The 21,441-nt window shown below is 41.9% G+C and overlaps 1 protein-coding gene and 1 long non-coding RNA gene across 9 annotated transcripts in view; both read left to right on the top strand.

The window, feature by feature from the left end:
* The first annotated feature begins 3,644 nt into the window (after nucleotides 1-3,644).
* LOC121040948 (uncharacterized) lies at nucleotides 3,645-5,885 on the top strand. The gene is made up of 3 exons (XR_005795501.1): nucleotides 3,645-4,550; nucleotides 5,027-5,130; nucleotides 5,523-5,885. It is a non-coding gene; the product is annotated as an uncharacterized LOC121040948 (long non-coding RNA).
* An 8,814-nt stretch (nucleotides 5,886-14,699) lies between these two features.
* CPLANE1 (ciliogenesis and planar polarity effector complex subunit 1) overlaps nucleotides 14,700-21,441 on the top strand; it is a 127,405-nt gene continuing 120,663 nt past the window's right edge. For 5 of the 8 annotated variants that reach the window (XM_040495600.1, XM_040495586.1, XM_040495577.1 and 2 more), the window contains exon 1: nucleotides 14,703-14,933. The gene's annotated coding sequence lies outside the window, so the exon portion shown is untranslated. Of the gene's footprint in view, nucleotides 14,934-15,358; nucleotides 15,455-21,441 lie in introns of those variants that run through there. The other 3 variants (XM_040495603.1, XM_040495591.1, XM_040495560.1) reach the window with 3 other exon arrangements.

Raw genomic sequence — 21,441 nt, 5'->3', positions numbered from 1 at the left:
TTTACATAAAGTTACACGGAGTGTGCCTCCTCTCCCACCTCCCCTTCCACTTCTTCCATTTCTTTTGCCTCTGCCACACCCGTGTCTCTGTGCAAGACCCGTCCCTCCTCCTCCTCCTGCTCAGCCTACTCAACTCAACATGAAGACAAGGATGAAGACGTTTATGACGATCCATTCTCACTTGGCGAATAGCAAATAATAATCATCCCACACAGCTAATAAACATCTGCAGCATATGTGTGTGTTTTGTGAAGACCTAATAGCTGTACAGTAAGAACTATGTGAGATGTCTTGTGTCAAGTTATTATCATCATCACCGAAATATTCATTGTGTAGGATATTGTATACAAGATGTGTATGCAAGTGGGTAGCCTTTCCTTACACAGGCGTAAGGTGAGTGATATTTAATATACAATGAATAACGTGGCAATTTTCTTAGTGTTTTATAACTTGGCTTTCAAAAAATTACATTACCATACAGTATGCCTCTGTCTTGTAATGGTGAAACTGTGTATCTGCCATTCATGAAGAAGTAAAACAGCTCAATAAATTGGTTAAGGTATTCCCAAAATGATTGTATACTCACAAACACTTATGAATTATTTTTGGACTCAGATATTGTGATCTGTGTTTTTCAATACAATTTTATGGGCTAGGCAATCCATCATGAACCTGCATGTCCCATGCCCTTGCAGGACATGCCAAGAATGCCCTGATTGCTCTTTGCCCAGGCCATTTTTTTTAAGTTTATTTATTTTGAGAGAAAGAGAGTACATGGGAGGGGCAGAGAGAGAGAGGGAGAGAAAGAATCCCAAGCAGGATCCGCATTGTCAGCACAGAGCCCGATGCAGGGCTTGAACTCACAATCGTGAGATCATGACCTGAGTGGAAACCAAGAGTCTAATGCTTAACTGACTGAGCCACCCAGGTGCCCCATCCTTTTTTTTTTTTTTTTTTTTTTAATATTTATTTATTTAGAGACAGAGAGAGCAGGGGAGGGGCAGAGAGAGAGAGAATCCCAAGAAGGCTCTGTACTGTCAGCTCAGAGCCTGAAGCAGGGCTTAAGCTCATAAACCATGAGATCACGACCTGGGCTGAAATCAAGAGTTGGACTCTTAACTGACTGAGCTACCCATGTGCCCCTACCCAGGCTATGTCTGAGGGTTGTGTTTGCTGATGTAATGAGTTGGCCTACTTGTCACTCACTATAAAATGGGAAATCTCCCAGCTCAACATTCCTCTCCTATAACACAACACATTTCATCCTTCTTGCTACCTGTATTGCCCTGTGAGAATTGGGAGGTACGGGGAACCTCATGGACATTATACTGACACTCTTGCTTACTGCTTTTGCCTTGAGAAAGTCTCTGACTTCAGGAGTCTTATGGGTTTTTCCAGTCTTCATGAAATAGTAACAGAAGAGTTTGTTAGCTTGTATATCGGGTAAAATCCCAAACTCTTCACAGACTCTGACAAATAACAACTTCTGACGACCACGAATGTTGGTGATGAGGCATTTCTAAGTGTTCCGCTAATAACTCAGGAATTTTCTGCCGAGGTGTAGACAGCCACTGCACGTTTTGAAGCACAGGCACGGGTAACTACCACCACCTGTCTGACACCTGTTGTAAAAGTCATCCCATGGGGTGCCTGAGTGGCTCAGTCGGGTAAGTGTCTGGCTTTTGATTTTGGTTTTTGAGTTCGAGCCCCACATTAGGCTCTGTGCTGACAGAATGGAGCCTGCTTGGGATTCTCCCTCCCTCTTTCTATCTACCCCTTTTCTGCCCAAGCTCACATTCACTCTCTCAAAATAAATAAACTTTAAAAAAATTATAGAAAATAAAAATTAAAAAGTCATCCCAGTTTTAAGATGACAAAATGGGAAGTGCATCTTAGGATGGATGAAATATGGTACTTACCATATAAATATTTTTTGTTTATTTATGATCTGTTCTTCAGCATCTTGATAGCAATCTGACTTGGGATATCTCATTATGAGGGTACTTGATATAATGAATTTTTAAATCTATCCATTTTCTCTTTCACTTTCCTAACAGGTACCCAATTTCATGAAGCTACCTTCCCTTCCCCAACACAGACCAGACTAGATCCTCACAGCTAAAGGCCAATCCAGATAACTCACCCACGTTCACAGTGTTTGTGAGTCATGAAATCTGAAAATGTTATATTCAGGGCATGTGACTCAATTTAGGTTAGTGAGATACGAGAAGTGGTCTTATGGGAAAGAAACATCTTCCTTCTTCTGATGAATCTATCAAAAGAGATGTTCTCCCACTCAGGATAACTAAGTCAGTGGTATGCTAAAGCCACTGGTACTGATTTTAGAGAGCTAATTGTTGCATTTTCAGGAAATTCATGAGCCAGTTGATGTCAGGCTTTAACTTGATATCAGTCATGGTAGAAAAATTTTCTGTACAAAAATTGGCAAATGCCACACATCATGGCTTCTTCCCCACCCACTAAAGCAGGTTAAATATTTACCAACATACCACTGCCTTAAGTCCTTCCTACCGGGTCCAGTTAGTTAGCTGAGATGGGGCAATGTGGGAGGGCAGGCTTGACTGCTTAGGTCCATCTTAGCAGTGTGGAGAACAGCCGCACCCATAGGAGGCCTCGTATTTACAATCTGCCTCAAGGAGCTCACTTACATTTCCTGAATGTGTCCTACATTTACTCCATATGATGGAATGAACCTGAGCCTGAAACTGGGAACCCGGAGATTTTAAGGAGATTCTCCTTTGTAGCAGCAGCTACCCCTCCCTCTATTAGGGGCAGCTTGCCATTTTGACCACATGCTTGCATCAGCTGATAACCTTTCAGGGCTATGAGAAGCCTCATCAGAACATCTGGGAAAAAGTGGGGCGCCTGGGTGGCTCAGTTGGTTTAGGCATCTGACACCAGCTCAGGTCATGGTTCATGGGTTTGAGCCCCGCTTCGGGCTCTATATGCTGACATCTCGGAGCCTGGAGGCTGCTTCGGATTCTGTCTGTCTCTCCCGCTCTCTCAAAAATAAATAAAACATTAAAAAAAAGAGAGAGAACATCTGAGAAAAAGATATTTCTCACCCTCAGATTAATCAAATAGTTTGTCTTCTTAGTCCCCTTAAAAATTAATAAAGAGGGGCGCCTGGGTGGCTCAGTCGGTTGAGCGTCTGACTTCAACTCAGGTCATGATCTCCCAGTTCATGAGTTTGAGACCCGCGTCGGGCTCTGTGCTGACAGCTCAGAGTCTGGAGCCTGCTTCTGGATTCTGTGTCTCCCTCTCTCTCTGCCCCTCCCCTGCTCATACTCTGTCTCTCTCTCTCTCTGTCAAAAATAAATTTTTTTTTAATTAATAAAGAAAAAAGAAAGAAAACCACCCCCAAAAACCTGAACTCATGATCTTTCTCCACTTTCCTATCAAAATCCTCCTCATCCTTTAAAGGTGAATCTGGGAGCTGATAAATCTCTTTTTTATTTTAGTCGGAATTTTTTGTTTGAATATTAGTTTTTAGTATATGATTTTTATTTTCATTTTATGTATGTATGTATGTATGTATGTATGTATGTATGTATGTAATCTCTGCACCCAGTGTGGGACTCAAACTCATGACTTCAAGACCAAGAGTCACATGCTACTGACTGAGTCATCCAGGCACCCCAATGTATGATTTTTAAAAACTGATTTTAATTGAAATAACATACAGAATAGTACACAAATCACAGATAAGTTTTCTCAAAGTGAACACACTTGTTTACCACCCAGTGAAGATATAAAGCCTTATCTAAAAGCATGTATATTCTTTCCTGTGTTCTGTCTTGATGGCCAGGGAATTTAGGACCAGCCTTACTTTTGGACTTAACTTTTTTTCCTCTGTGTGGGATGTCCTTTCCCTTTTGATGGGTTTTCGGAAAATAGAAAGAAGAACTCCAGTTTTTCTTTAAACAAGAGGAGACTTTAGGACTTGAAATTAAAACAATGCATGTTGCAATAGAACTGTTACACGTCTATAGATAAAGACCAAACAGCAGCTGGGTAAACTATCAAGGGAACCCCGCACAGTCCACCTATCAGGTTACACAGTTGAGGGGCTTGTTCTGAAGTAGAGTCTCAGAAGACAAATCAGAGGCTGAGTCCCCATTACTGAGAGGACATATGGACCCACAGTACTTGCTATGAGAAAGTATTCTGTCTCTGACAACTCTAACCAATGCCGTGATTCAGTTTAATAGTTTTTGTTGAACTGGAAGACTGTCAAAATGGCTTCCAGACAATTGTCTGTCCAAGTACATGATACGTTAATCTTTCAAGTCAATGGGAAGCATACTTAAGTATAAAATGGCCGCATGTCAGGTGACAGGGAAAATCCATAATTAGCTATTGCTACTGCAATCCTGCAACTCACCTTGTCACAGTGATTAGTCTATGAATGACACTTAAATAAAGCCTAAACCAATCAATGCTTTTTTTTTTCTTTCTTTTTTTTAGGACTAGTGATTGACTCAAAGTGGATGCGTGACTTAAATTGTTCCAATTGGAGTGAAGCACAGGTTGGGGAAATAGATTTTTTTTTCCAGGATGGTGCGGTGTGATAGTGTAAGACCTGAGACATCTGTAGCCTTTTGCTACCATAGCAGAAATTATATTTTTAAAGAATATTTGGGGAAGTAATTTTATATTCATTAAAGTATTATTGCCTTACGTATTACAGCAGGGTTCTGAGAAAGAAACACTAGAAAATGTGTGTGTGTGTGTGTGTGTGTGTGTATGTGGTATATTTTTACAGGAATTTGATATTATGCAATCAAGAGAACTGATTTAAGCAGTCTCTGTAAGGTTCTTTCTTTGTGTCAGATGTGGAGCTTGAATTCATAGAGCAGTCAGGCAGCATGGGAAGATGGCTGCAAAATCTAAGACAGTTAGGACACGTTGGGCCCTACAAGCATGAGCTGGAGATCAGGAGGATGGACCAAAATCCATGTTTGTTGTTGTTGCTTCTGACTTTGGTGGTACTGATGTCCTGCAGAAGCCGAGGCCTTCTTCAGGGAGCTAAATACTTATACCTGGCCCAGGAGTTGGAGACTTTGAAAGAGGATCCAAGGGAAGTTAGAGCAGCTGCAAAGCCAGCAGGTAAGGGACCAGACATGTGGGCTACAAGGTAGCTGCTTCACTTCTGCCCTTGAAATCTCCCATAAGAATCTCCCTTGTGGTCTACTCTAGCTAGAAACATACAGGGAAGGGATTCAGTCTAGCCACCTTGACACAGTGAAAAGCCAGTGCACTACCCATTCACTGAATCAGTGGCATTCACTTCTTTATATAGAAGATAGATACCACCTAAAGCAAAGTTTTCATTTTCAGCTTCAAGTCTCCAAGTAAAATTATTATTTGATTCTTTAACAAGACAACTGTCTGAACAGTTCAGCTTCATTCACAAAAGTGTATTCTAAATTTCTTGTTAAAATATCAAAGTCAAAACATTAAAGTCTGAATATGGCATTTTTCCATATGCCACAATGCAGGAGCAATCCAGAGAAGAGTCAGAATATGTGTAAGAGGAGTCCTATCTGGAGAAGAAGAAGAAGGTGGAGGAGGAGGAGAAGAATGAGAAGGAGAAGGAGAAAGAGAAGGAGAAGAAGAAGAAGAAGAAGAAGAAGAAGAAGAAGAAGAAGAAGAAGAAGGAGGAGGAGGAGGAGGAGGAGGAGAAGGAAAAAGTCCTCTGACTTAGTGGAAACAAGGAATCAGAGATGCATGTATTTCAAGATAAAAATCTCATGAGCATGGGGTTGAGGATAAAGGTGAAAGTAGAGTAGATTTTCTGTCATTGGAAAAGACAATATGGGTGTGATCCTACCAGAATAAAACATGGTAATGTGATAGGGAAAGGAAAGACCTGCTCTCAGCTCTTTTGTCAAATTCAAAGCATATAACTCACATGCTCTGGGGAAGTTGAGAACAAGAGCATCCATTTGAAAGGCACAGAATGGAAAGACAAAGGATGTGGCTGAACCTTGGTGGGCAATGTAGCATCCTCAAGGGAGAAAGAGGCTTCGCAGCTGAGCCACAGTAGATACCAGTGCAAGAGATCAGAAGCAAGTATCAAACATCCTGAAACAGTGATGGGTAAAAATACAGAAAACAAAGTTTGAACACAAGCACTCTCTCCCCCATTGCCTTTAGGGCACATAGCCCCTCCTACCACTATCACTATGAGTCTACTCTGTAAGTTACGTGGAATGAGAAGAAAATCCACAAGGTACAATATTTATTTGAAATTCTTACCAAAGAAGTGGAAGTATTATTAATTGTCAAGGCAAAGACTTTCCCTGCTACACACTGGAGTGGAGGCTCATAAAAAATATTCAGCTACAGAAAAAAAAGAGATAAACTACATTTTCCTTATAGAATGGTAGATTTGCCATATTCTCACTGTACCACAAAAGAAGCCAGCCTGAAGACAAAGGGCAGAGCAAAGAGAATCAGGGAAAAATAGAACCAGAGCCTTGCCTCATCAAACTTGCAAGAAACCTGCTGACCCCCTGCATTAATAAGCCAATCATTTGTTGTTTGGCTTCTTTTATTGTTAAATTCAGTAAGGTTCTCTGTTACCTTAAGTAACCTTACTTAAGGTCTTAAAAATCTTGCTTAAAGGTAAGCATTTTTTTTTTTTTAAGTAGACTTCACACCCAGCGCAGAGCCCAGTGTGGGACTTGAAATCACAACCCTGAAATCAACACCTCAGCTGAGATCAACAGTCAGACACTTAACCAACTGAGCCACCCAGGTGCCCCTAAAGATAGGCAGTTTAAATCAGCCAGTGACATCCAAACCTGGTCTTAATCACCATAACACATACGTGTAGCTCAACTGTCATTCCCTCTGCCAAACCTGCAACTATTTGCTACTCAAAGTGTGGTCCCAGGACCTGGAGTATGACATCACCTGGAAGCTTGTTAAGAAAGCACATGTCAAGGTCTCACCCACCCCTTCAGTCAGTTAAGTGTCTGACTCTTGATTTTGACTCAGGTCATGATCTCACAGTTCATTGGATCAAGCCCCATGATGGGCTGTGCGCTAACAGCGAGGAGCCTGCTTGTGATTCTCTCTCTCTCCCTCTCTCTCTGCCCCTCCCCTGCTCTCTTTCTCTCTCAAAAATAAATAAACTTAAAAAAAAAAAAAAGGTCTCACCCACCCCAAGCCTACTGAATCAGAATCTGCATTTTAATAAGAGTATCAAGTGATTCATATGTACCTTAAAGTTTGAGTCATTCTTGTCTTTGGATTCTTACAGCATATTCCTTTGTCATTGCTAAATATTCATCTGTCTCCTCACCAAACCTGTGATAACTTTGAAGGCAGGAAATCTGTATTATTATTTTTTAAATCTAACTACTTGTGATAATTGTCCACCAAATTAATTGTCCATAATAATTATTGTCCACCAAAACATTCCTTCAGTATTACTGGGTACATTGCTAATCTACATTTCCCAGACTCCCTTGAAATGTCCACATGATCATGTTCTGTCTAATGCAGCATATACAGAAATATTGTGTACTACTTCTGGGCTCAGATCTTAAGACTGTGGACATACTTTCTCATTTTCCCCTTCCCTTGGCTGGAATCCACTATGACCCAGTTTGATTAGGCAACAAGACAGTGGAGGATGCCAGAGCAAGTATCTTGGGGCAAACTGAATCTCTGAATAAATGTATGGATGAGAGCTACTGCTCGAGACTGAACCATGCACCTTGTAATAGTTACATAGAAATAAACATCTCTGTTCTTTAGGCTGCTGGTTTACTGTAGGGGCTCTTTGACATGGTAGCCTATTCTTATTCTAAATAACTAACTCATCACCTTTATAATAAACCTCAGCTTAAAATGATTCCCCTTGTGGTGAAATAATGGCCTCAAATACACACAAATAAGCCCTCAGCAGCCATTTCTGTTCTATGTGATCCTAGCCATAGCTAACTGATCCAGGAGTGGATCCCTTCCCCACTGCACTGTTTGCACTTTCCCTCCAAGAGATTTGCAATTGTGAACTGAGAATAACTGGAGTTGAGTCATGTTAGTGGAAAGGCTTTAGAGCTGTACTGTACAATACAGGAGCCACTACCCACATTTGTTGTTTGAATTTAATTAAAATAAAATAAAAAAAAATCAGTGTCTCAGTTGTACTTACATTTCAGTACTCATTACATTGTGGCTAACGGCTACCATATTGGACAGGACATAGAACCTTTTCACCATTACAGAAATTTCTTTTTTTTTAATGCTTATTTATTTATTATTGAGAGAGAGAGAGAGAGAGCTCAAGTGGGGGGAGGAATAGAGAGAGGGAGACACAGAATCTCCAGCCTCTGAGCTGTCAGCGCAGAGCCTGACATGGGGGTTAAACCCACAAACCTTGAGATCATGACCTGAGTTGAAGTCAGACGCTCAAGCAACTGAGCCACCAAGGTGCCCCATCACCATTACAGAAATTTCTACTGGAGAGCACCATTCTACAGAGCATGTCTATAATCCTTCCTGGTTGTTGAAACCATTCCTTAGATTCTGTGGGATACACCAGAATCTCAATAAATTCCTTCTCTTGCTCAAGCTCAGATTTGATGTTATTATCTGCTACCAAAAGGATTTCAGTTGTTATATATCTGGCACTGTAGCTACAAAACACCAAAACTTGGGCTGTGGGAATGCTCAGGCTTATTTTTATTTGACCTTACTCAGATTTTCACATGGTTGTCTATTCCTTCTTAGATTCATCCTTCCTAGGCTTTCATGACACCACTCTCACCCCTCTGACATTCTCGTGAGAATTGGTATTGTCCATTGAACTCTTATTTATCATTATAGGTTAAAGGGAGGCAATCCTTAAAAAGTTCAGGTAAGGCTAAAAGAGATACTGATGCTTAGATTACATATTCTATATCTACAGCACTTCCATTGGGCTTCTGAACCATGTATCTAATTGTTCACTAGATAGTTCCACCTTGAATTCCAAAGGCACCACAAAATGGAAGTGCTTCAAACTGAACTCTTCCCTGTTTAAGACCTATCTTAAGTATTTCTGACTTCCTCATATCTCAGGTAGAGAAAATGCACTGAGTATACTGCTATCATGGAGTTTATTACTACACTGTAATTTAAGTGTTGATGAGTCTCTTCTGAACTAGGGACATTGTCTTCCCCTCTTTATACCTACCATAGTGTATGACCCATAATAGGCATTCAATAATTTTTTGTTTTAGCAAATTGTAGTCATTTCCATAAATTTTAAGTAATGAATGTGTAGAAAGTCAACCTCAGAATTAAACCAATACCTGTAGGTCTGATGGCCATACAGCAAAATCAGCCACTGCTATCCCATTATTGTCACACCTAAGGTCTAGAAATGGGAACACAGCAGATTGTGGGACTAGGTTAGAGATTCTTAGTTCTCAAATTTTTCTGCTGGAGATTTTTTTTTTTTTTTTTGGTGATAACTGGAGCAAGATTTATATAAGGTGTTTGTTACTTTAGGTGGACTTGAACCTCCGTTCTATAATCTTTGAGATAAATGGTGCTGAGTTGCCAGTATCTCCTCTGCCACTTATCCTACACAGAGACACAGGGATGGCTGTGGTTTCTGAAGTTGTGAGAAGACTTCCTGCTCTGCATCCTTGGTGAAGATAAACCAAACTAACAGCTCTCTGAGAGGGCTGGGTGATTTACTCAATAAAACATACCAAGCCTAGACAAGGGGTAGCAAGCCAAAATGCCTTAAAAGACCAAGCCCATCACCTTATGCAGTCAGCTGCCCAGTAGGAAGCATGAGAAGGACAGTGATTTGTGTATGGCAATAAATTTAAGAATCCTTCTTGGTGGCTTCATCTAAAAGGCTCAGTGAACAAGCAGTCTGTGATGGTCAGTGGGGTCACATTTGGCCTTCAGTTCCCCAGACTGTAGGCTGAGAATAAGAGAAAATTTGAGGATGAAGTGCACTGTCAGTTCAAATACTGCTAAAGCACACATGGAAATGTGAGAGTGTCCGCAGGACAGTGGAAGGAGGCCACATCTGACAGAGCAAGGGAGCGAACAGCCTATAGCATTTATAGAGAGCAACCATAGAAACCTATTAAGAATATGGTAGGAAACACTGGAAAAACATCCGTAATCAATTTTGGGCTGGGATCTGGGACTTACGCCTCTAGAGGTTCATCGATGGCATGGTGCCCGACACACAGAAGGTAGATGTGCTTAATTCTTTTTTAAAAATTTAAAGTTTATTTATTTAGAGAAAGAAGGAGAGGGAGAGTGAGCAGGGAGGGGCAGAGAGAGAGGGACACAGAATCCCAAGAAGTCTCTGCACTGCCAGCACAGAGCTGGATCTGGGGCTCGAACCCATGAAACATGAGATGATGACTTGAGTCGAAATCAAGAGTCAGACACTCAATTGACTGAGCAACTGAGCCATGTTAATGATATAATGTCACCATTCTATTGTGAAATAGATTTTAGTGATTAAACTAAAACAACAACAACAAAAGCCCAGGCCCATGACTTAAAGCAACCATTTAGCTACTATCCAGTGCTATGGTAGAAGTAGCTACGGTAGAGAGGCAGCTATGTTCAGTTGTTCAGGAACCCTGACTTTTTTTGTTATGGAAAAGTAGATGGAAAAAGAAAGAAGCCTCAGTTCTTTTCACTGCCACAGTAAAGAATTGCAGGCAGCGAAAGGAAAGCAGAACAAAGTTTTATTAAAGTACACTCCAAGGGAGAAGGGGGGCAAGAGACAAAGGGGCTTGGAAACTCCAGGATGTGGGCTTATATAGTTTTTTTCTTTTGGGTGGGTCCTAGGGTGGCAACATTTGAGTGGCAGGTCTGAATTATACAATAATTAGCCAACTACTGCATGTCCTTTCCCAAACTGTATTCAAAATACCTGCAAGGGGTAGGAAACCACATTATTTCCATTCTGGAGACACAGGTCAAATAAGAACAACCCAGTGTTTTTTGCACAAGTGCAGCTGGGACTACACATTTCCCTCTTCCTCTGCCAGGATGCTATACCACTGACGGACTACTAGATGGGCGGAACATGATGCTCCCTGGGTGGTCCTCTGTTGGGGCTCTCGGTCAGGACGTCTAAGGTCCATCCTCCCATTGTGCATGCCTAGCTTTCTGCCTAAGGCTTCCATCTTGTTTCCACCGTCTTCTTTGCTTTCAAAAAGCAGAGGTCAAAAGAGAGAGAGTTTAGAAAAGGCACAAATGGGGGCACCTGGGTGGCTCGGTCGGTTGGGCGTCCGACTTCGGCTCAGGTCATGATCTCGCAGTCCGTGAGTTCGAGCCCCATGTCGGGCTCTGTGCTGACAGCTCAGAGCCTGGAGCCTGTTTCGGATTCTGTGTCTCCCTCTATCTCTGACCCTCCCCCATTCATGCTCTGTCTCTCTCTCTGTCTCAAGAATGAATAAATGTTAAAAAAAAATTAAAAAAAAAAAGAAAAGGCACAAATGCCCTTCACTGCCTTGTTCTTAAAATAACACGCATCCCTGACACACATATTGGCAAGAAATAGCCACATGGCTGCATCTAGATACAAAGGGGCCCAGACACATGGTCCTTGTGTGCTGAGGAAAAAGAAGAGCCATGCACAGTGGTATTCAGTAGCAAATTTCACAGGCCTATCAAGGCATTTTCCTAAATAATGAGGGTGTCGTCTAGAAATAAATTCTCATCTCAGATGGCAAGAAAACTAATTCTTTATATGTTACATTGAAAGACATTCCATACTCTGAAATCAAAAAATATTCAACAATATTTTATCTAGTTATTTCATGATTTCATTTTTTGTATACCCCTGAAAAATATTTTGGGGTGCAGTGCAGAGCAAGCTTCATTCCAAAAAAGTGGCTTAGTTGCATTGACCTATGGAGATTTGGGGAGTGTTTGTTATAGGAGATATTGTACTCTGGCCAAAATGAAGTTATAGGACTTAGATGGATCTAAGAGAAATATTTAACCTGTTCTGTGTTAATATTAATTTGGTGTTTGTAGAAAAAGATGTGGATTAGAGGAGAGGGAAGAGCTAGCTCTACATAGGAGATGGTCCATCAAAACAGAGGCAAGAAAGTCTTAAGAAAAAGGACGCCTTTTTATTTTTTTATGAAATTTATTGTCAAATTGGTTTCCATACAACACCCAGTGCTCATCCCAACAGGTGCCCTCCTCAATGCCCATCACCCACCCCCCCCCCCACCCTTCATCAACCCTCAGTTTATTCCCAGTTTTTAAGAGTCTTTTATGGTTTGCCTCCCTCCCTCTCTCTCTCTTTTTTTTTTTTTTCCCTTCGCTTCTCCCATGGTCTTCTGTTGTTTCTCCGGATCCACCTAAGAGTGAAAACATATGGTATATGTCTTTCTTTGTATGACTTCACTTAGCATAACACTCTCCAGTTCCATCCACGTTGCTACAAAAGGCCATATTTCATTCTTTCTCATTGCCATGTAGTATTCCATTGTGTATATAAACCACAATTTCTTTAAGGGATGTCTTTAAAAATTTTTTTTTTAATTTTATTTGATTTAGAGAGAGAGTGAGTGGGTGTGGGTAGGAGAGGGGCAGAGAAAGAATCCCAAGCAGGCTTGGCCTGTCAGTGTAAGCCCGATGTGGGACTTGATCTCATGATCTTGAAATCATGATCTGAGATGAAACCAAGAGTCCAACGCTTAATGGACTGAGCCATCCAGGCACACCAAGAAAAGGGACATCTTAACATGGAATATTGTCACACAGTTTCCCCCCAAACTCTCAAAGTCCCTACACAACATTGTCATATATGATAATTAGTAATAAATTACAGAAAAATCCAAGCCCACAGAATGTACAACACCAAGAGTGAATCATAATGTAAACTATAGACTCTGAATGATGATGATGCGTCAGTGTAGGTTCATTAATTGTAACAAATGTACCAATCTGGTGAGGGATGTTAATAATGGGTGAGAGGCTATGCTTTTGTGGGGGCAGGGGGTCACATGGGAACTCTCTGTTCTTGTCCTTTCGTTTTGTTGTGACCCTTAAACTGTTCTAAAAAAACTAAAGCCATGAGATGGTAGTATGATCATTAAATTGAACTAATTCAACGGAAATGGAGCCTAAGAAAATGAATTTCTAGATGTGTGGTTTTATTTTGGTTTTAAGTATAGTGGGGGCACCTGGGTGGCTCAGTCCATTAAGCATCCAACTCTTGGTTTCAGCTCAGGTCATGATCTCACAGTTGTGAGATCAAGTAACCCCTTCCCCAAACCCCAGGTCAAGGTTTCCCCAAGCCCTGCATCAGGCTCTGTACACTGAGCATGGAGCTTGCTTGGGGTTTTCTCTTCTCCCCTCTCTCTGCCTCTCCCCTGCTTGTGCTTCCGTGCTCTCTCTCAAAATAAATAAATAAACTTAAAAAAAAAAAAGAATGGTGACAGGAGCTGAAACTTGGTTTAAATGAGGATAAGAATCATGAAAACCTTATCAAATAGATTTAGTTATTTCACATTCTCATGTAACTTACATCAACAAAATTAAACGGTAAATGGCAGACTTGCTCCATTTGGCAGAATAATTACTTAATTCTCATAAGTAATTATTTAGAATAACAAAAACTTGAACATTGCAATTGAACAAATGGTCAAGGAATATAAAGAGGCAATTCAAAAAAGAAATTGGACAAATGGATAAATATTTGAAAAATGTTCAATCTCACTAGAAATCAAAAATATATGATAAGATAATGAGTTAGCACTGTCACCTGTCACCTGTTTGAAGAAGACTCAAGTGAGGCCAATACGCAATGTTCATGATGCTGGGAATTAGTATTATGACTAAGAATGTCAATTTGGTAATATACATATCAGGCTCTACGTTGACTTCCCATTTGAATCACCTGGAGAAATTGTTTATTTTATTTTTAAGTGTGCGATTCTTTTTATTTTTATTTTTTAATGTTAATTCGAGTATAGACCTGGGGAACTTTTAGGAAGAGCAAGAGAAACTTGGGTTCTATCCCAGATCAATCAAATCAAAATCCTTAGTAGTGGACCCCGAGCGCCAATGTTTTTTCAAACTCTCCAAATAATTCTCATAACATGTGAAAAGGAAGATGAGGAGGGAAAACAGAGCATGCCACTGCCTAAGGCATTCAAATTTAAGTTACAGAAAAAAAATGCTTTTCCAGGCTAGTCCGGGCTGCTTGTTCGTGACCCCTGTCCCGAGTCAGTAGGCTGGACCCAAGACTGGGGCAAAGGAAGCCAAAACAGTGTCAGAGACGAACAAGTCACTAGGATGGCGAGCACAGACACACTTCCCTTAGTGCTGTAGGTTGCCCACCGGATCTGTGGGGGGGGGGGGGGGCTTTTGTTTTCGGGTCCGGGAAGGACTCCCCACGGGAGCGGACGTCCCGCGAGTGGCCCATCAGTCGGTTATTAAACAGTTTCTCTGAAAAGCACTGCACAGTTCCCGGGCACGCAAGACGCGATTCCCGGAAGCGCGCCGGCGAGAGGAACGAACCCCCGGCGGAAGCTGAGGCGACCGGAGGGGGGTGGGGGGAGCGAAGGGAGCCCGCGGAGGAGAGCGGGAGGCGGAGGCAAGGAGGCCGGGAGAGGGTGCGGAGTCAAGGGGCGGCTCGGAGGACGAGGGGCGGGAACCTGCAGAGCCTGGAAGAGGAGGAGGGAAGGAGGAGCATCGCGAGCTTCCCGCCCGCGCTCCCGGGCGGCTCCGAGCAGGCGCCCTGGCGGTGCCCGCCGTCTCCTTCCCCGCCCGCCGCGGTCGCCAGGGTACAGGCTCGCGTCCGGTGGCCCGCTGGGCCCGTGGCCGTCGCCCTCCCGCCTCCTCGCAGCGCTGCCCGTTTCGCCCTCGGCCTCGCCTTCCCCGCCCCGGACGGGCCAGGAGCCCCGGCGGAGGTAACTAAGGGCAGATTCCTGCCGCTTGTGGCCCCAGCCCCCTCCCCGCACCGTTGGGCCGCCGGCGTCCGCGGGCTCCTCGGGTTCAACCCGCACCCTAGCGTCTGGCCGGTGCGCGACCTCCCCCCGCCTTCTCCTGCCGCACCCCGTCCCCTCGTCCTTTCCCGCTGCCCTGTCCGGGCCCTTCCCTCTCCCTCGGCCTGCCCCAGCCTCCCCACGTCGCTCTCGCGCCGCAGCATCCGCAGGCTGACGGAGGCGCGGGAGCTCCGGGGGTCGGGTCGCCCTCCGGCCGGCGCGGGACGAACTCCGGTCCGCGCCAGCCCTGGGCGGGACCCCCTCCTGGTCGTCCACCCTTGGGCGTCCCCGTGGGCGCCGCAGTGAGCACCTCGCGGGGGAGACGGCGGCTGTCCCCGCCAAGCCTACGCTGCAGGGTCCGGTGGGAAACCCCAGAGGGTTCTCTCGACATGACCTGATGACCTGTGCGCGGTGGTCGTGGCGAAACTTCTGTTTGACTTTCTTTGGTATGAACTGAGCACTGGTGAATGAATGGACGCGATTTCTTAGACTCTTTTTCCCGGGAAATTGTGTTCGCCAGTGTGTTTTGAATAAACGTACTTTTTTAGGGTAGACTTAACCATACTTTCCCTCCTAACATACCTTGTGTGATTGAGTTTCTTTTTTCTTTCTTTCTTCCGTTAGTTAATTGTACTTGTTTCATGGTGTTATCTGTAGCTTTAGTGTTTCGAATGCCAGTTCACCATGAGGCAGAAATAATCTTTGCCACCTAACAGGAGGTGAGAACATCTTTTATAGTTACGACAGGTGAAAGACCGTCCATCATCAAATCCTGTAGGGCTGTCTTCACATCTTGAGCTGTCTTTTTATCCTTTACGTTTTAGTTGCGAGGCTCATCTATGGCGATACATCTGGAGTATTTTAAAGCAAATTCCTGGCATAAATACTTAGGTGTATACTGTATCTCTCCTATCTAGGAGAGGTAAGGACATTAACCCTCCCCCCCGCAAAACTCAGAATTACCACATACTCCCCAAAATAACATTAATTCCTCAATAACATCTAATACCCTGTCATATTCCAATCTCCTCTTTTTTTGAATTTGAAATTCAGGTTTACAGAAAAATTACAAGAATAATACTAAGGAATTCCTGTACTCTTACCCAGTTGAACCTTTTGTTTATATTTTGCCCATGCTTTTTTCTTTTCTTTATACTTGTGCACACACGTTGTTTTTTCTGAACTATTTGAGAATGGGTTGCATGCGTCATGCCTCTTACCACTTTTACATAAACAAGTACATTTACCAAATTCAGGAAATTTAATTACTTTTATCTGTGCTATAATCCATATTTCTAGTTCTGTCAGTTGTCACAATAATATCCTTTATAATAAATTTTCGGGGCGCCTGGGTGGCACAGTCGGTTAAGCGTCCGACTTCAGCCAGGTCACTGTCTCGCGGTCCGTGAGTTCGAGCCCCGCGTCGGGCTCTGGGCTGATGGCTCAGAGCCTGGAGCCTGTTTCCGATTCTGTGTCTCCCTCTCTCTCTGCCCCTCCCCCGTTCATGCTCTGTCTCTCTCTGTCCCAAAAATAAATAAACGTTGAAAAAAAAATTATAATAAATTTTCTAGTACAAGATACAGTTCAGTTTATTTTATTTCATTTAGTTGCCTTATATTGTTTATCTTCCTTGGAGTGTTCTTGAGCCTTTGTTTCTCATGATATTGATATTTTTAAGGAATAAGAGCCCATTTATATCATATTCTTCGATATGAGTTAGTTTCCTCATGAATAGAGTTAGGTTTGAATTTTTTGGTTGGAATACTATATAAATAATGTCATGTCTTCTTCACATTATCACAATCAGAGGTGCATAATGTGTCCCTCTTATAGGTTAAGATGTTATCCCTTTTTTCCACTCTCATTTTTTTTCTGTTAACAGTTATTTTCTCCTTATTTTCCAATTAAGTACAGTTGACCTTTAAACCACATGGGTGTTAGAGGTGCCACCCCCTCTTCCCAAGCAGTTGAAAGTCTGCTGAATCCCAAAATCCTGAACTAATAGTATACTGTTGACCATGCCTTACCAATAACAAAAATGATACATATTTTGTATCTTGTGTTAATTATATAATGTATTCTTAAAGCTAGAGAAAAGAAAATTGTATTAATAAAATCATAAGGAAGAGAAAACACATTTGCAGTACTATATTAGATTTATTGAAAAAATCTGTGTATAAGTGGACCTGTATAGTTCAAACCTCTGTTGTTCAAGGGTCAGCTGTAATTTGTGGGGAAATACCTCTAGATTGTGTGTGTGTGTATATATGTATATATTTTATATATGTTTTGTAAAAATATATATATATTATATATTTTATATTTATATTTGAGAGAGAGAGAGAGAGAGAGAGAGAGAGAGAGAGAGAGAGAGAGAGAGAGAGAGAGAGAGAGAGAGAGAACCTTAAGGAGGCTCCACACCCAGCCTGGAACCCAACACGGGGCTCAATCCCATGACCCTGGGATCATGACCCACCTGAAATCAAGAGTCAGACCCTCAACCGAGAGAGCCACCCAGGTGCCCCAGTACCTCTAGATTATGTAAATATCTTGTTCCTTATCAGAATCCTCCCCCTCCCTCTACCTGATTTAGCATCCATTGTTGGTTCTTTCCTAAATTAGTTTTTACTATGATAGTTTTTTTTTTAAACGTTTATTTATTATTGAGAGAGAGAGAAAGAGCATGAGCATGGGGGGGGGGGGGGCGCAGAGAGAGAGGAAGAGATACAGAATCTGAAACAGTCTCCAGGCTCTGAGCTGTCAGCATAGAGCCCAATGTGGGGCTTGAACCCACAAACCTGGCGAGATCATGACCTGAGCCGGAGTCAGATGCTTAACCAAGCCACCCAGGCGCCCCTACTATGATAGTTTTAAAATAGTGGTTTTCCACATCTACCCTTGAATCAGTGTGGCCTCATTTATTCCTTTTTTTTTTTTTTTTTTTGAGAAACTCATTATTTTATTTTGTATAAACAGAGGAAGGGAGGAAAGTTTTAAACTTCAAACTTTGTTCAGCATGTGTGCAGTTAGCATCCAAAAACACCCTCATTTATTCTTCTTTTTTTTTTTTTTTTTGGGGGGGGGGGGGAGAGAGGCAGAGGCAGAGGGAGAAGGAGAGAGAAAATCTCAAGCAGGCTCCATGCCTAGTGCAGAGTCTGACTCGATCATACCATGGTGAGATACAATCTGAGCCAATATCAAGAGTTGGATGCTTAACTGACTGAGCCACCCAGGTGCCCCATATTTTTATTTAATAGATTGTAACCTGTTGCTCATCTTCTTTGATGCTGAGAGTCTCAAATTTGGGGGATTTGGCCCTTCAATCTCGATCCTGTTTCTTTTGACATGTTTCTATCATATGTTTGTTTCCTTAACTTTGGAACAAAAAAATGTTCCAGGTCCATCTGTTTCCTTTTCTATCCCTGCCCTGAAATTAGCTGTTTTTTCAAGGAGTCCTGGTTTCTTTTACTGAGGAATGGTGTTTCTTTTTGGTTTAGAACCCAAAATCTGAGTGCTAGGTTTGCGTATTGCTACAGGAGTATCATTGCTCTTAGCCTCTTTTAGAGGACAGAGCTAGAAATCGTGAGTTTTTATACAGATACTTCCAATTATAATCTAGCCTCTTAGGGCTTTTCTTTACCTTTCCCCTTTCCCCATTCTATAATTGTTTCCTCTTTCTTCTTCAATGAGAATGCTGGCTCCCATCAACAGCTGTGTGTGTGTGTGTGTGTGTGTGTGTGTGTGTGTGTGTGACACATATGTATGCACAAACATACACATATATGTATGCATATGTTCATTTGCTCAGCCCTACAATGCACAAAAAGTAGCTTCATAATTTTTGTATTTATACCCCTAGGGAAAACAACCAAGAAGAATTTGACATTTGTTTGTTGTTCTTTTTATCTTCAGTTTGAGAGCATATCGTCAAAATATTCTGTTTAAAAGTTATTTGGGGGTGCCTGCGTGGCTCAGATGGTTAAGCCTCCGACTTCAGCTCAGGTCATGATCTTGCATTTCATGGGTCTGAGCCCCACGTCAGGCTCTGGGCTAACAGCTCAGAGCTTGGAGCCTGCTTTGGATTCTGTCTCCCTCTCTCTCTGCCCCTCCCCTGCTCATGCTCTGTCTCTCTCAAAAAAATTAAAAAAAAAAAAGTTACTTGAATTAATCCTTTTTTTCTTCATTGGGGTTATTTTACTCATTTGAAATATAGTCAGATTTGTTTCTTTTTGTATTTTTATGCACCCCCTCCATTCTTGTTTTTACTAATATGATTCTAGAAATCAAAACTGTACAAAAAGGTATATTAAGAAGCATCCCTCTCTTTCTAGCCTTTCCACTTGGTCACCCTCCCCCCAGTGGAAGTTAGTTATTAGCCTGTTAATTTTTGTTTTCTTTTTCTGTTTCTTTTTGCAAAATGAAATGATGCATATGTTATTTTCATCTCTTTACATATAAGGTAGTATACTAGGTATACTCTTTTTTTTAAGTAGGCACCACACCAGTATGGGGCTTGAAGTCATGACCCCAAGATCAAGAGTTGCTTGCTCTACCAACTGAGCCAGCCAGGTGCCCCTATGTATATTCCTTTGCACTTTACTTTTTTCAATTAGCAATATATTCTAGAAATCAGATCTTCCTTATTCTTTTTTTTTTTTTTTTTTGAGAGAGAGAGGGAGAGTGCAAGCAGAGGGGGGAGGGAGAGAGAGAGAGAGAGAATGAATGAATGAGAGAGAATATCCCAAGCAGGGTCCATGCCCAGTGCAAAACCTGACTTGGGGCTTGAACCTACAACCCTGGGACCATGACCTGAGCCAAAATTAAGAGTTGGGTGCACAACCAACTGAGCCATTCTGGCGCCCCTAGACCTTCCTTATTCTTTTTGGCAGCTGCTGAATATCTATTTCTAACTGGTTTATTTGAATTAAAGTCCAAAATAGATCTTTGTATATTACATTTGGTTATTATGTCTCTTAACATTACCCCATATATGCATATCTATATCTATGTAATACATATATAAGTTTCTCCCTCTCCCCTGTAAAATTTTTTTTAATGTTTATTTATTTTTTAAGAGAGACAGCAGGGGATGGGGAGAGAGAGAAGGGGACAGAGGGTCCAGAGCAGGCTCTGTGCTGGCAGCAGAGAGCCCGATGGCGGGGCTTGAACTCATGAACTGTGAAATCATGACCTGAGCCAAAGGCAAATGCTTAACTGACCGAGCCACCCAGGTGCCCCACTCCTTCCCCCCGTTAAAATACCATTTATTTGTTGAACCAACTGCATCATTTAACCTATAGCATTTTTTACATTGTGAATTTGGTTGATTTTATTTTCCTGGTGTATTTAATATGTTCCTTTATTTTCTTTATTTCTTGTTCATTGATGTTTAGAGTCAGACAGATTAAGGTTCAGTTTAAAATTTTTATCTTTTAGGGGCGCCTGGGTGGCGCAGTCGGTTAAGCGTCCGACTTCATCCAGGTCACGATCTCGCGGTCCGTGAGTTCGAGCCCCGCGTCGGGCTCTGGGCTGATGGCTCAGAGCCTGGAGCCTGTTTCCGATTCTGTGTCTCCCTCTCTCTCTGCCCCTCCCCCGTTCATGCTCTGTCTTTCTCTGTCCCAAAAATAAATAAACGTTGAAAAAAAAATTAAAAAAAAATAAAAAATAATAAAATTTTTATCTTTTAAAGAATATTTCTTAGATGGTTCTGTGTACCTCCTATCTATGTAGCAACATATCAGGAGGGATATAATGTCTTTGTCTCACAGTAACTTAAAAACATTTTTTTTTTTTTTAATTTTGAGAGAGAGAGTGCAAGCAGGGGAGAGATAGAGAGAGGGTGAGCGAGAATCCCAAGCAGCCTCCACACTGCCAGCTCAGAGCCTGACTCGGGGCTCAAGCCCACTGAAATGCAAGACCATGACCTGAGCCAAAATCCAAGAGTCCAGTGCTTAACTGACTGAACCACCCAGGTGCCCCTGTCTCATAGTAATTTTAAGATTTATTAGTGAGTGTAGGCCATGTCAGTTCATCTGTTACAGAGTTCCTCATCTACTTTCACCTAATAGTTTTAGCAACCACTGATACTGTTGACTAGGCCTATTATTTCATTAGGAGCTACAAATGATGCTTGTCTGATAAAATCATTCCTATTGCTTTTGGTTCACTTTTTTAAATAATTTCTTTTATTTATAATTTTAGTTATATTTAAAATTTATAAAAATAGTGGGAAGTAGTCATTTAGATTTTTAGAGTTCTGAGTAATTGAAAAACATAATGTTACAGTATAAAATATGAGGTTGGCTAGCATCTTAATAGGTCCTCTTTGCTGTAGTTGGATAGTTTTCTTTTAAAGCTTATTTTATTAAAAAGTTCAGCTACTTTCTTTTTAAAGATCTTTAATCATACCAAATCAACTATTTTGGAATTCATA

Source organism: Herpailurus yagouaroundi, unplaced genomic scaffold (genome assembly GCF_014898765.1).
Source record: "Herpailurus yagouaroundi ecotype Mexico unplaced genomic scaffold, PumYag 29, whole genome shotgun sequence".
NCBI classification, from domain to species: domain Eukaryota; kingdom Metazoa; phylum Chordata; class Mammalia; order Carnivora; family Felidae; genus Herpailurus; species Herpailurus yagouaroundi.
The sequence above is the reverse complement of the archived record's forward strand: the minus strand, read 5'-3'. Positions and strand labels throughout refer to the sequence as shown.